The sequence below is a fragment of the Myotis yumanensis genome, unplaced genomic scaffold (assembly GCF_028538775.1).
Source record: "Myotis yumanensis isolate MYYU_CA2020_CCGP unplaced genomic scaffold, mMyoYum1.0.hap1 SCAF_7, whole genome shotgun sequence".
Lineage (NCBI taxonomy): Eukaryota > Metazoa > Chordata > Mammalia > Chiroptera > Vespertilionidae > Myotis > Myotis yumanensis.
The window spans coordinates 13,606,313-13,619,333 of NW_027223758.1; the positions used below are offsets into that span (position 1 = coordinate 13,606,313).

The 13,021-nt window shown below is 46.4% G+C and overlaps 1 protein-coding gene across 3 annotated transcripts in view; it reads right to left on the reverse strand.

The window, feature by feature from the left end:
* SYNDIG1 (synapse differentiation inducing 1) overlaps positions 1-13,021 on the reverse strand; it is a 185,938-nt gene that overhangs the window by 50,736 nt on the left and 122,181 nt on the right. The gene's annotated exons all lie outside the window — the stretch shown is intronic.

Here is a 13,021-nt window from a genome sequence, read left to right on the forward strand (position 1 = left end):
GTCTACTCTACAGAGGATAGAACTGGCTACTCTCAGAAGGACACATTCTGTGGATTCCACTCTTTATTCTAACACAGGGGGATTTCTACTTATTTATCTATTTTATTTATTCATTTTTTTAAAAGACTAGCTTATTGATTTTTAGAGAGAGTGGAAGGGGAGAGAGAGGGAAAGAGAGAAATATCAATGTGAGAGCGCAACATGGGTGGCTGCCTCCTGCATACCCCCTACTGGGGGTCGATCCTGCAACCTGGGCATGTGCCCTGACTCGGAATCAAACCAGCAACCTCCTGGTGCAGGGACTACGCCCAACCAACTGAGCCACACCGGCCAGGGCTGAGACAAGGATTTTTAAAAAGCAGCTTGGCCAATTTCACCACTGATCAAACCTCCCTGCAGAGGGCGCACTGGAGCCGAGCTTGAGGATGCGAAGGGGCAGTAACATTGTGGCAGGATAGTGAGAAACTAGGGAAATCCCTGGGCACGTGGAATGGGGAAACTGAGACAAGAAAATTAAACAGGCCAAACAGTTTGGGCAGCTTGCAGCCAACTTGTGAATCACAAGACCTTATCTTCCCCAACCAAGGACGCTTGAGAGTAATGACTTATACCTCTCCTCCCTAACCAGAGAATAGATAGCTCGAATCACCTTAGCCTGAGAAAATAGAGAACAAAAACCCAATTAATACCATTTGTGCCAGCTAAACCCAAGGACAGATGAAGTTGGGGAACAAATAACAAAAACCCCATTAAAGCCAGACAGACCTAAGGTAAAAGGACAACAGCAAAACCGACCAAAGAATAATCCAAAATTCCCCAATATACTCATTTTGATACTTCAGCATATTAAAAATACACCTGGAAAGCTGATGAATATTCTGCTGAAACCCTCCCCTGCAGAAAAAAAAGGGGGGAGATAAAAAGCACCCAGGACAAAGAATCAGTATGGCACCTGTGCCCCTTCTAGGGCACGAACATTTGATTTCTTCCTAAACTCTAAGGGTCCCCATGAGACTTGCAACCAGGGAGCAGTGGGCAGCTGAAGCCTGACCCGGGCTCACCCCTGATCCTGTCTCCAAGGCCCCCCTTTTCTCTGACTTCCCAGTGAGCTGAAGCAGCCCCCCCTTGGCTCAGTTCTTTCCTGTAACATTCTAGAGCCAGAGCAGAGCACCCCCTAGGCTCTCCCCTGCTGCTGCTTCTACCCCAATTCCTTCCCTGTTTCACTGTCCCCCGCTGTAGTAAATGTACCCTCAAACCATCTGGGCTCCTGTTGTGACATCTTTCCTACACGAAGTCAAGAACCCACTCACTACAGGCCAGCTTGAGGCAGAGCTGCTTTGGGTCGGTCCTTACCTGGGAATCATGTCAAGGGGCTTCCACTCCTACATGCCCAGCGAGAGGATGCTTGTGTTCCAGTTAGTTATCCCGCGGGCTGGGCCCCCACGACACATTTTCTCTCCTCATCAGCATACGGCACACTCAGGCCAATTCATCCCAAACGGGGGCCACTCTCCGTGATGATTTTAGAGAGATGGAGTCCCATTTTACTAAAGCTTTTGTCAGCTGCAGGAGGTTGCTAAACGTGTGCCCCCCTGGTGCAGGCTGGAGATATGTAGGACCACCGCAGTGCATGCTGGCCTGAGGCGGCTTCAGAGGCAGGCGCTCACCTAAGGTACCAAACACTCAGGTGGGTGCACTGTATGAGCCTAACACCTGTGTGGGTGCCATGGCCACCAGCACCCCCCAGCAATGCCCCCTCTTGTCTCCCCTGCCTTCCCACGAAGACACCAATGAAGCCCACAGGTGCCGACAATGTCCTTTCCTATTTTGTTAATTAAAATGCACGTGAACTGCCCACCTGAGTCTCTCATCAGCGTGCAGACAGCAGCAGTGTTTTGGTGAAACGGTGGAAGCTTCCTGTTAGGACTTCTCTTGTCTCGTTGAGAAAACAGGCCAAGTTTGATGGGCTCACTCAAACCACAAACAAGGACCTTGTCTGGAGGGCCCTGTGATGGAAGTGGGTGACGCACGGTCTACACAGCAGCTGTCCCCCCAGCCCTGCAGGGCGGTGGCTTTGAAGACCAGCCCCTTCCTGCCGGGGGGCACTGCCCCTTCTCAGGTGAGTCACAAGCACTGCTGAGTTTGGGATCACACAGCATATGCCCTCCAGAGCTCTGTCTGAAATTTACATTCTTTTACTCTGCAGCATCACCTCCCAGATGGTCTCCCCAACAATAGAGGGAAATGAAAATTACTCCCTTTATGTCTGTCAGAGACGAGAACTAAACAGCTTTCAGGGATGCATAATTCATGGGTGAGACTCATGGGTGGATGAGGGCTGCCTGGGTGTGCTGCCGGAGGGGTACATGAGTGGGGACCCTCCACTGTTTGTGGGGTTCTTGGGGTGCGGCTGAAATGGGAATTTTCAGAAGCCCCTCAGGGGAGGATGAGGTGGCAGAAGATTTCATTGGTGTAGAGTTACATCTCTCAGGTTCCAATGTCTCATTTCCCCCAAGCCGATCCAGGAAGAGGGGCAGCTGGGAGTTCCATAGAGGCAGAAAGAGGGACAGTGTCCAGAGTTTCCATCCCACGTTGCAGCCGGGTGTGGTTCAGCATCCAGGCCAGGTTACAGTCTATTAGTCCTTTTGTGGAGCCCAACAAGGCATGTGCCATGTGGGCAGAGGGGAGCGCAGCCCCTGCCGCAGGAGGCCCAACAGGAACAGGCATGGGAGCCAAGAGAGCTCACTTATTTGTTTAGAAGTTGAAATATTCAGGTTTTGTGCACTTGCAATGGCCATGTCCATTCTGGCCAATTACCTATTTCCAGGTCTGACTGATGGGCAATTAGCTTCCCACGTCACTCAGACCTTACTGGGCATGCGTCTAACCTGCCTCTGGTCCCTTCCCCCATGGATCAGCAAGGAATAGACCTGGAGAGTGTTAAATGCAGCTTTTTGGCAAAGCTATGTAAGTGGCATGCCTATACTATCTGGTCTCCTCTTTCACTCCTTTCCTGTTAAATAATAACCAGGTTATTACAATGGTATTAGGTGGAGATGCACATGTGCCAGCCGCTGGGAAGTTGAAATCTCTTATTTGAATGGAGGCTGTGCAGTGCTGCTGAGCAGAGTCTGAGTATCTTCATGGCCCTTTCTCTCTGCAGCTGTGTCAACCCCAGGGTCTCCAGGCCCTCATCTGGGAACAAGGGACCGAGTGCCGAGCTGTGTTGGAAAGGCTGAGCTGCACGTTCTGGGAAGGGAAGAGCCTAAGGTGACCGTCCCAGGTTGAGTGAATCCCAAGAGCCTCTGCGCGAGGTGGAGGGGCAGGACTGAAAGGACAGCCTGTCTGACCCTCAGCTCAGTCCCTGAGTTCATGCACTTCATGCTGGCGGGTCCAGGTGCTGCTCACGGGTGTCCTCACACGGGTACAGCAACTCTGTCTGTGGATATTTGGTTAGTGTTTTTGATTGTTTGTTTTTTGCATGTTTTTAAAAATGATTTTTGTTTTTAGTTCACAAAGAGTTTTATATACAGTACCTGAGTTGGCTGGATTCTAACGGCAACTCTGGAAATAGCTGTTGTTCCTGTCTTTACTTTTATTTCTATTTTACAAAGGACAGAGCTGGACTCCGAGAAACTGAAATCTTTCCAAATCACAGAACCACCCAGCCAGAGGCTGCTCAGTCCAGATTACGCTGTGTTTGGACACCAACCAAAAACGTGGCTATGAATAAACCCCACTTTACCTCAGTTGCTTCTTGTCCAAAAATAAGGTCTCTTCTGAGCAAGCATTCTGATGACTTTCTCTCTTTCTTTTTAAAAAAATATATCTTTATTGATTTCAGAGAGGAAAGGAGAGGGAGAGAGAGATAGAAACATCAATGATGAGAGAAAATCATTGATCAGCTGCCTCCTGCACACCCCACACTGGGGAGCAAGCCCACAACTTGGGCATGTGCCCTGACTGGGAATCGAACCGTGACCTGGTCCATAGGTCGACACTCAATCACTGAGCCAACCGGCTGGGCATGACTTAATTTCTTGACTGGCCTGTTTCATGGTGGTGACATGAAGGCCAGTGGTGACAGTGTCCAGTTGAGAGCTTTCTCAATCAAATGGCCAGGGTGTGTGAACTGCTGCCCCAGGCCACACAGGCAGCAGCAGCACCGACTCCCGCCTTTGGAAACTGCTCAGAATGACACTGCTAAACCCATGAAGCAAAGAATTAGACTTCAGGGCACTCCCCCAAAATCTTCACAGATTTTCATTTAGAAGCATAAGGGAAGCACACTACAAATTACCAAGTTGTGGCTACATGGCACCAGAACAATTAGTCAATCTTGACTAAAATAGATTTTAAAATAGATTCAGACAAATTACAGGGTAGACAGAACAGCCCAGCTCTTTTCTGGTTCTTTCTTCCATTAGTAGGTTATAAGTGGCTGTGGGCATCGTGCCACCAAACAGCAAGGAGAGGAAACGAGGCCGCGTGCAGGAGGCTATGTACACACCAATAAACCAAATAGAAAAAATATGCACAACTACCAACACCAACACATTCATCACCCACAGCAGCTGTTTCTAAAATTCCTCCTCATGGGTTGTTGGATTGGAATAGCTGTGACGCAGATTGAAAGTAATTTAATGGAGGTGATAGTCCACCTGAAGGTCCTCCCTTTTGAGCTAACCCTTTGCAGGAGGCAAATGCTACAAAAAGGTAGAGAAAGGAAGGAGCTGCTGGCTCCCTCAGCCGGTGCCCTGCTGATCTGGCTGCTCCCCCCACCATCTGCCCACTCTCTATTCCATTTTTGTTGCCTCCACTCAGTGGAATGGCTTTTACTCAGCTTGGGGTTTTCTTCCCTGGTGTATTTTAGGTCCCAATGTTTCCCATTCTCTCAGCTCTGTGAGCAAGGGCTGCAGGCTGCCTTTTCAAGGGTGGGAAGCTGTGCTCAGCTGTGTGACTTAGTCTCCCTCAGGCCTCACTCATCCCCACAGTGCCTCCCTCTGGGCCACATGCTACTCTCTTAATTCCCCTTGGCCTTCTCTGCTTGCTAATTCTGGAGAGCACCTACTGCTCGGCTTGAGGGAGAGAGCAGAGGACCAGCGAGCAGGATGGTACAGGCGTGGGCCTCGACTAGCCCAGGATGCAGAGTAGTCCAGGATGCGGCCTTCCTAGGGAGGCTCGGGTTGCAGGAGCACCGCCTAAGAAACACAAGGACAAACATGCAGGTGTGTCTATTCTAGAGTGTTCCTGGCAGCACTGTTTAAAAACAGTAAAATTATAAAAGAATTCTACACACTCAGCAGGTACGGGAGTAGTGGTGGGAGACAGCAGTGGCAGTCTGGCAGGGTGTCCAGGAAAGCTCTGAGGAGAAGTGGCATTTGAGGAAAGCCCTAATTATGGTGAGAAAACTAAAACTGATGGCATGGCTGTTTATTGATTGCTCAGGGAAGGTGTTTATAATAAACTAGAGGCCTGGTGCACGAAATTTGTGCACTTGCGGGGGGAGGTGTCCCTCAGTCTGGCCTGCACCCTCTCACAGTCCAGGAGCCCTCAGGGAATGTCCTACTGCCCTGGAAGCGAGAGAGGCTCCCCCCCACTGCCGCCACCGCTGTGCTCACCAGTGTCTGCCTGGCTCAGGGCTTCTGGCTGAGTGATGCTCCCCCTGTGGGAGCACACTGACCATCAGGGGGCAACTCCTGCATTGAGTGTCTGCCCCCGGTGGTCAGTGCATGTCATAGCAACCAGTCGTTCTGCCATTTGGTTGTTTTGCATATTAGCCTTTTATTATATAGGATGGAGTGAAAAACCAGGGTAGAAAGTGAATGTATCACAGTTCCTCCAGGACGCCAGGAGTTAGATGCTTCTGAATGGAGGGCATATCATTAACTTCTTTCTTTCTTTTTGCATGTCTGGGTTTTCGTTTTTTTCTAAAATAGGCAAGATGCATTTGGCAATGGAAATTAGAAAGGGACAGATGTGCTCACAATGCAGAGCCCTCCACCATCCCTCTGTCCTCACAAAGAACTCTGTGGAGTACGTTTCCCTGAGACTCAGCCTGGAGAAATCGCATGGCATGCGCATGGTGCTCAACGAGCAGCAGGCAGAGCAGGATCTGAAGGAACCCAGTACCACCTGAGGGCGTGCGCTGAGACGTGGGTCACCCACGACCCCTGGTCCCTTGAACCTGTCTGACTGAGGATTGAGCTCAGAGGCCTCAGAGCTGCCCAGGACACCCATATCTGTGCAGACTGGTGCAAGCAGCCATAGCCACATGGAGCTCCATAAACTTAAATGATCTCAAATCAAATACACCTAGTTCCCCAGCCACATTACCATATGCCAGCGCTCAGTAGCCATAGGCTGTTGGTGCCTCTCACAGTGGATAGCACAGATTCGTAGCATTTCCATCATCTCATTAAACTCTGTTAGACAGCCCTGTCTTATGGGGTCTGATCCCTATTAACTCTTGCCCCACTCTCTCCCACCCACAGGGAGCTCTCTGCTGTTCCGTCAACATGCCGGCATATGCTCCTGCCCCAGGGCCCTTGCACTTGCTGTTCCTCAGCCTGGAAGGCTCTTTCCCAGGTAGACACATGACTACTTTTCTCATCATACTCAGGGCTTCATTCAAATGCCACTTCTCCTCAGAGCTTTCCAGGATACCCTGCCAGGCTGCTACTGCTGTCTCCCACCACTACCCTCGTACCTGCCTGGTGCATCCCTTTGATCCCCAGGTGGTGTTTACTATCTGAGTCCCTTCCTCTAAGCACTAGGAGGGCAGAAGTCTATGCATGTTTTATTGGTAGCTAAGTGGATACCAGGGGATCTTTGGGGCCCACCCTAATGGTGCTTGTCAGCTGCATACTCGATGCTCTATGGTCTTGGTAGCCAGCATGCAGCATGGTATCTTGGTCTACGTTGGAGTAGAGAAGTGTGGGGAAGCACCTTTGATATCCCAGACAGGTCAATACCTAACAGAGCTTCTACTGCAACAGGAAGAAATAACTCCTAGTGAGCCCTGTTGGCAAGGCTAGTGTCTGGGTTTTGAGCCCTGGGTTTCTTTTTTAAAAAATATTTTTATTGATTTCTGAGAGGAATCATGATCCCTACTGGGGATTGAGTCCACAACCTGGGCATGTGCCCTGACTGGGAATTGAGCTGTGACCTCCTGATTCATAGGTTGAAGCTCATCCACTGAGCCACACTGGCCGGGCGGGCCCTGGGTTTCTTACAAGGCTGACACTGGGATTATCTTCCTTCATCTGCACCATTAGGGTGGGCCCCAAAGATCCCCTGGTATCCACTTAGGGGTTTTATTTGGGCAGCCTGGCTATGGATGACTAGGTGAAATCATCCCAGCTTTCCCCAGCACCTTGAAGCCCACTGGCCTCCCCTTTACCCAAAATTAGATCAATAAACACCACAGATGTCTCCTGAGGACCCTCTCTGTGTCATGCGTACATGGCTTGCAGATGCAAAGAGATATAGAGATCTGGGGGTTCAATACCATGAAATGCAAAGAAATCATATTTTAGTTTCTAAACACGTATTGCCCTAAATTACTGTTAAATTATTCCAGGAATATAATTTAGTTTCTCCCACTAGGTAGTAATTTTCTTGTAGATAAGAGACACTGCACTGGCGCGATGGAAGCAAATCAAGGCAACAAACCCCTCTCCTGCAAGACTGAAACTGTCTCTTTGGGGCCCTTTTAAAGAACTCGTCTGTTGAGCATGTTGTACCTGGATGGGCCAGGTAGACAACAGGACAAGGAGCTGGAAAGAACCCCACCATTTTTCCAAAAGTGGTGTGGATTTGGGGATTCCTAGGGAAAGCTGTGTAGAAAAGGTGGAAGGAGAGGGGAGGCGGAGAGAGGGGCCAGGGGGTGTTTTGGACCTGGGGCACAGCAGATGGTGAGAGTCAGTGAGCAACAAGGCTCCAGGGACGGTCTAAGGCAGTGTTCCTCAAACTTTTTAAATAGGGGGCCAGTTCACTGTCCCTCAGACTGTTGGAGGGCCGGACTATAGTTTAAAAAAAAACTATGAACAAATTCCTATGCATACTGCACATATCTTATTTTGAAATAAAAAAACAAAACGGGAACAAATACAATATTTGTATTTGCATGTGGCCCGCAGGCCGTAGTTTGAGGACCCCTGGTCTAAGGCTGAGGCCATCCTTATTCTTCACCACACGGGTAGAGGTCATCCTAGAAACAATCCCAGTGTCTGTTACTTCCTTCCCAGTGCTCAGTGAGGGCCAAGGCATTTGAGTTCACATTTTTAGAATCGGTCGGCCAGGACAAGGAGCAAAGCATAGCATGAAGCCAGCCCTCAGCCCTTGCTGCAGCCTCTTTCAAGTATGTAATGCTTGAAGCACGTGCTTTGCAGCCCAGCCCTCTCCTATCCTGCACTGAGATACCTCAAAGCAGATACAAGATTTTCCTCAGAAACAATTGTCACCCCCTCCTACTCATTTCTACCATGGAATACTATACAGCAGTAAAAAAGAAGAACCTCTTACCCTTTGGACAACATGGAAGGACCTGGAGAGTATCATGCTAAGTGAAATATGTCAGTCAGAGTAAGACAAGTATCACATGATCTCACTCATATGTGGAATCTAAGTAACAAAATAAACTGATGAAGGGAGTGGATCCAGAGACATAGAAGCATGGAACAGAGTGTGGAATCTCAGAGGGAAGGCAGGGGAGGGTGGGTGGGTGGAAGGTAATCAACCAAAGACCTTATATGCATATATGCATAACCCATGGACATCGACAATAGGTGCTGAAGGCCTGAGGTGGGGGAAGGGGTGGGCTGGCAGGGATCAATGGGAAAAAAGGGGGACATATCTAATACTTTCAACAATAAAGAATTATTGAAAAGATAATCACCCCCCACCTGAACTAGCACTCTGGATTATCATAGGAAGATGTATCTCACGCTTTATTGTAATTCCTAAAAGCTGGGAATTCAGTTATTCTTTGTGAACCACCTCTCCATTCATCAGGCAAGTAAAAACAGGGACACGATTTCCCAACAAATATATGTGTTTCTAACTGCAGCACGTGTGAGGTGGCTTCAGTCATAGCCATCTAGATCTACCCGCCTCTGTGCGCCTGGAAATGGGGGAAACACCACTTGCTTTTGGTGGGTCTGGTCTAAACAGTTGTTCTCCGTTTGCTTTTTAGGGGACATCACAGAGAGCATGCTGCAACGGGTAGTGCCATGTGTCACGTTAAGGGGGGAACCTCCGTGCTATAGTGCACGCAGCGGGTGTGGGGCCTCTGTGAAGGGGGGATGGGATCTATAGCCCTAAGTTCCCAAATCGGCTTGCACCCAAACAGCTTCACCTCTTCCTCTTTTGCATGTTGGGTTCCCAGGAAAACTTTCATAAACCAAATGTCTCTCAACTAAAAAAGAAAAAAAGTTTGAAAATATGGGAGTTAATACATCACTTAGAAGTAAACTTTTTTTTTTTTTTGTCTCTTGGTAGTATCTGGTACAAGAGTCCCTTAATGTGTTTACATTCCTTGAGGAAGGAGTTATTTTTAGAAGATACTAATCCAATTAAGAGCTTAAAAATAAAATTTTCTAAAGATGGGGGAAAATAAAGTTAACTCAAAGGGGAATAAAATACAATACCAGTGTCTTGCATTTTCCAGAATGAATGCAATCCAGTTCCTACAGCCCATAATGCTGAGATTAGGAAGTACAAACTACCAGTTATAAAAATAATCATAGGGATGTGAAGTACATCAGAGGTAATATAGTCAATGATATCGTAATAACTATATACATGCCAGGTGGTTACTAGATTCAGTGTGGTAATTACTCCATAAGGAATATAAATGTCTAATCACTGTGTTGTACATCTGAAGCTAATATTGTACATTTATTTATTTATAATTTGCCATTTTTATTGAATTTATTGGGGTGATATTGGTTAATGAATGTATATAGGCTTCAAGAGTATAATTCTATAACACATCATCTGTATATTGTATTGTGTGTTCACCAAAGTCAACTCTCTTTCGTCACCATTTATCCTCCCTTTACCCTCTTCTACATCCCTAAACCCCCCTGTCCCTCTTGTAATCATCCTATCACACTACTGTTGTCTGTGTCTATGAGTATTTTTTCTTACTCTTTCAAAGAATGTGCACTGATTAACTTGGAATTGAGGGTATCAGTTTTTATCTATCTATCTATCTATCTATCTATCTATCTATCTATAATATAAAATATATGTGTGTGTAAATGCACACTGTTATATAGATATGTTTATGTATATTCCCAGCTCAGTCTGCTGAGAGGGCTTAGATACAATGACACCCCACCTGTCCCAAGTAGCAATGAGGAGACCTAGTAGGCATATGTTGGTTTCTGAGTGCACTTTCTTCAACAAAAGGAGCCTGGGCTCTTTGGAGTAATGTCTGATTTCGAAGCTGGGGCTGGCAACAGACAAGATACATTTGGAGCAGTTTGCTGTAGCAGGAAATGATGATCACAGCTGATTAAAGACTGATGAGCTACCGCAAAAAGGCACAGAAGCCAACTTGAAGGGGCCTTTCCTTTCCAGTAAAACAAAGTGAGCAACAGAATAAATATGCAGCACACATTGTAATAAATGTGACAGCAGCCCACTGAATAAAATAAGAATCAATGGCCAGCCTGAAGCAAAGTAATAAATAGATCAAAAATAAATATGGGGAGGAATAACTCTTCCTAATGGAATGCCAACTAATACATATAGAAGGAACTACAGAGTTAGAAATTTGTTGAAGAATGGTAAAAATAGTAGGTGAGCGGCTAATGGAACACAGGATGTGTTCTCCCTACAAGTACCTTTCCAAAAAATACTTACTAATTGCAAAGAGACACCATCACTTGGCCAGTGAGAAACTTCAACAAGTGATAAAATTACCACGAGGAGGAAGGGGGCACATTGACACCAAGGGCCTCCTGAAGGTACCAGCAAGGGCACTGCACCACCTACGTGTTGGTCCTGCCAAAAATGCAGTCACCTGAATCCAATCGAAGGAACCATCAGACAAAACTAAATTGAGAGCTGTCTGTAAAAGAAGTGACCTGCATTCTGCAAAAGTGTCAAGGTTGTGAAATAAAGGGAAGATACAGAGAAGGTTGCAGACTATAGAAGACTAAAGGGGCATGAAAATAACATGCAATATGGGATCCTGGGCATGTTTTTTTCTTCTGCTATAAAAACTATATTGAAAGAATTTTTTAAAATTTGAGTAAAGTATGTCCTTTAGGTGAGAGTATTAAACAATTTTAATTTCCTCACTTTTATAATTGATCTTGTTTTTAGAAAACGCATGATTCCTTTAGGGGAAAAGGAATTTCATGTCTGTAACTTACTTGCAAATAGCTCAGAAAAACATGTATATTGATGGAAAGAAAAAGCATGTATGATAAACTATTGAGACTGAAGAAAAGTAGGTGACAAGTAAATATATAGGAGTTCTTTGCACTGTTCTTGCAACATTTTTATATGTCTAAAATTATTTGACACATGTCATTTTATTTATTTATTTTTTATTTTTTATTTTTTAAAATATATTTTATTGATTTTTTACAGAGAGGAAGGGAGAGGGATAGAGAGTTAGAAACATCGATGAGAGAGAAACATTGATCAGCTGCCTCCTGAACACTCCCCACTGGGGATGTGCCCGCAACCAAGGTACATGCCCTTGACCGGAATCGAACCTGGGACTTTTCAGTCTGCAGGCCGACATTCTATCCACTGAGCCAAACTGGTTAGGGCTGACACATGTCATTTTAGAAGGAAAAGCTCACACTTTAACTTGAATTTTTTCGTTTGTGGATTAAGCATTGCATACATTTTTTTCCCTGTCTTTTCCATTGTGCTTTAAATGGAAACACTTGGAGCATCATGGCAAAAAATAAATAAATAAAAAGATATGCTAATCACCTGTTCATCTCCACTGACCTTAGCCTACTGTACTTATTCAAGGATATGGAGATGAAACATATGGGTATAACAAGTGACAAAAGAATGATGGAGACATTCAGGAATTTCTTTTACATTTTCAATGTGATAACTATTCCAAACTTTTTACTGCTGGTGGATATTATATATTGAAGCTGATTTTCCCAAAACTCATAGTAAAACTAAAAATCCTGTGTTGGCCAACTTGGCCACTTAGGGGACTGGAAACATCTATGTACAAGAGAGGTCTGTGGATATATGTTTTTTGGCTAATGCCTGCACCTTCATAAGTAACACATAGACACAGACAACGGTGTGGTGATAGCCAGTGGGAAAGGGCTGGGGGGCTAGGTGGAGGTGGACAAAAGCCGGGGAAGTGGGGATGGAAAGAGACTTTGCTTGGGGTGATAGGCACATGATGAAGTGTGCAGATAATGTTTCATTGAGTTGTACACTTGAAACCTGTATGGTTTTGTAAACCAATGTCAACCCAATAAATTCATTTTTTTTAAAAAAAAAAGAAAGAGGCCTAACTCCTTCCTTCCCATCATCTCCAAACAATGGCCTATTTCACTTTTAAGATATTCAGTTTAATGCTATCCGGATTCTCTCTTTCACCATCACCACCCAACAGGCTCTGTGCCTCCCTCCTGTCTCACCTCCATCTCCCCTACACGCTTGTCCCACTCTGCAGCCAGAACAGCTTCCAAAAATATGGATCTGACTATGGTCCTGCTGCCTGAAACCCCTCAGTGGTTCCCTACTCCCAGTAGCCATCAGGGTGTCCAGCAGCCTGGCCTGTGTGGTGCAGCACAGCAGTACCCTGAACAGGCCTGAAGCTATAGATGGGCCTGGGCTCTCTTCCCACACCCCACCTCTCCACAGGGCTCTTTCTTGTCACTATTACTTGTCCATCCTTCCTGTCTTGTAGTTACTCACCTAAAATCCAGCCTCCCTTAGAGGGCTGGGAAGGCCCTCAGTGATGGGACCCTGCTTCTTTTAGATCAGCGGTTCTCAAGCTGTGGGTCGCGACCCCTTTGGG